This window comes from Akebia trifoliata, chromosome 3, assembly GCF_017979445.1.
Source record: "Akebia trifoliata isolate Shusen 1 chromosome 3, ASM1797944v1, whole genome shotgun sequence".
Taxonomy (NCBI): Eukaryota; Viridiplantae; Streptophyta; class Magnoliopsida; order Ranunculales; family Lardizabalaceae; genus Akebia; species Akebia trifoliata.
In genome coordinates this window covers 36,860,780-36,863,661 of record NC_141377.1, presented here as the reverse complement: position 1 = coordinate 36,863,661, position 2,882 = coordinate 36,860,780, and positions in this window count along the sequence as shown.

Here is a 2,882-nt window from a genome sequence, read left to right as displayed (position 1 = left end):
TACCTTTACTACATTTTGTGTTGGACGTATGCAACGCCATATCTCGTCCGCAAGAGGAATAAAAAGTCATAATAAACTGTAATAATCACACCAACAAGTGTAAAATAAAATAAAATAAAAACATCCATCAACAAAATATACATGTGATCGTCATATTAATAAACAAAGATGTTTATATAATAGAAACATACTGAATTCACCAAAATATATAAATTATTCAATTAATAATAACTTCAAAGCAATAAAAGTATAATCCATGAAACAAACATTCTTTTGCTAACCACATAGTGTACACAAAAAAGTTCATAAAAGACCAACCCATGAAAAAGAACTACACCACCCTCTATTGATCACCACAATAACGATAATATTCAACATCAATGTACGATAATTAATCATTTGTTAGCATGCTATAGAAGGCATTCCTAAAATCTATAAACTTGGATACCGCATGATGATCACGATTTAGAAAATGGTTTCTAAAGTCCTAAATACATAGACTTTACAAGTAGATTATATACTAAACCTTCTAATAAGATATAACTCATTGTTAACCCATAATTATTAGTGATTTTTTTAAAAAAATTGCCTATTTCTTTCTCAACCAGACCACCTAACCCAAGGGAGGGAATGATTCGAACTACATTTTGGTTTGACCCTAAAATTCTAGGATACGTAGGCAACTTGAGAAGTTACTTCAAGCTCGACGACGTAAAAAAAAAATTCAAAGAAATTTTTTTTATAAAAGAAACATCATACAAGAGGCATTCGGGATTTGAGCCTTAAACTTTATTTCTTTCTATGCCTAAACCTAAGCTTACGTATGGAGGTCCTCTTAAGTACCATGCGAAAAAGTCAAGGAAGATAGCAAAGCATAATCAGACAATAATTCCAGAAGTTCGAAAAGAAAAAAAAACCTATTAGATTGAAAACTTGAAAGGGCAACTTAGGCAACAATTAAGGCAAGTTCGTAAGGTTGAAAATCTAAAATGACGACCTTGACAACAATCAAAGTAAGAAAAAAATAAAAGAAAAAAATTGTAAGCTCGCTAGATCGAAAACTTGAAAAGACGATCTGGGCAAAAACTAGTAGCATGCTCACTAGATTAAAAATCTAAAAAAGCAATCTAGGTAAAAGTTAGAGCGATTAAAAGAAAATCTCTATCGAGTTGAAAATCTGAAAAGACGATCTGAGCCGAAACATCAAAAGTCCGAATGACTAAGCTTCAATACCCAGCTTAAATCTAGCAAAAACTCAGAAGTCACGAGTATCTTATCTACGATTGATTTAAATTTTTTTTGCTTCCCTAAGTAAATCAAGAGGGAGAATGATGGATTCTATGATGAATAACAAAAGGAAATATTTTGTTCCCTTAAGCCTAACTCAAAATCTTCAATATAAAAAGTTAAAATTAAAAGTTAAATCTTTATTACGTTTGTAGTAATCAAATATTTCAAACCTTCATAATAATGGGCACTTTCCTTTTCTAAAACATATAGTTTTTCCCCTTTATACTAAAGGCATTTGTTTTTTTTCAAATTATATTCAATTATCTCAAGTGCAATATTTTTTGCCAAACTAGGGGTATTTTATTCTCAAGCTTGATCAATTTCAATCATTAAGGATAATGGTTACCCTGAATTTAAGGTTACCCTCTTGCTAACATTTTTTTGAAAACCCTTAAGGTTCAAGCATAAGTGTTTCTTATCTCACATTTGATTTTGCCTAGAGAATAGTTCATTATTCTTTTATCTATAATAGGTAGAGTAAAACATTTATTATTTCTCAAATTTTGCTCAGACCTGGCTGAGATGTTTTCTCAAATTTTGCTCAGACCTTGTTGAGATTTTTTCTCAGATCTTATTGAGATTTTTTCTTAGATTTTGCTCAGACTCTGTTGAGATTTTTTCTCAGACCTGTTGAGATTTTCTCAAATTTTGCTCAGACCTTGTTGGGAATTTTCACAGATTTTTCTCAAACCCTGTTAAGATTTTTCTCAAATTTTGTTCAAACCTTGTTGAGATTTTTCTCAAATTTTGCTTAGACCCTGCTAAGATTTTTTTTTTTCAAATTTTGCTCAGACTTCGTTAAGATTTTTTCTCAGATCTGCATTAAATGCTGGAATAATTCAATATTAATGGAATTTGCTCATGTCATATTTATAGGATCGTATGTTAGGATGTTGTTGTGATGCTTCTTTAGGAAAAATATTAATGGCTAGGAGATCGATTCTTTAGCGAGTCTCATTAATCATAATCCTAATATCTCCCTTTTTCCCTCTTACAAGAAGACAATAGAATTATGCTCAAAGACTGATAATGGAGTCTTTAAAGTTAATTCATTTTATCGTTCCCTTGCAATTTTCGTGAAGGGTGTTGTTATACTTCCATATATCCGAATAGAGCTTGGTGGTTGATTATTTTGAGTCATATATTGACATAGATTTTGGCATGACTGTGTTAGGTGAGGGGAATAATAGTCATTTGACTAAAAATAATTTCTTACAGTTCAACTCATTTATTGACTCTTTAGTAGAGTGCAATCGTTATTTGTAGATTATGAAGGGTATAATAGTTATTTGAATAAAAATAATTTCTTACAGCTCACCTCATTTATCGACTCTTTAATATAATGTAATTTTTATTTATAGACTATGAAGGGTATAATAGTCATTTGACTAAAAATAATTTCTTAGTATGATATTTGGTTGAAAAATGAATATTTATCATATTCTTTATAAATGAGTTTAGATATTTATTTTTTGTATCATTGTACAAGTAGAATTTTATTCTTTAGACTACCAAGGGTATAATAGTTATTTGATAAAAATAATTTTATTTTCTCTTCTTTTATGAATGCTAACCAAACAGGGGAAACTTTT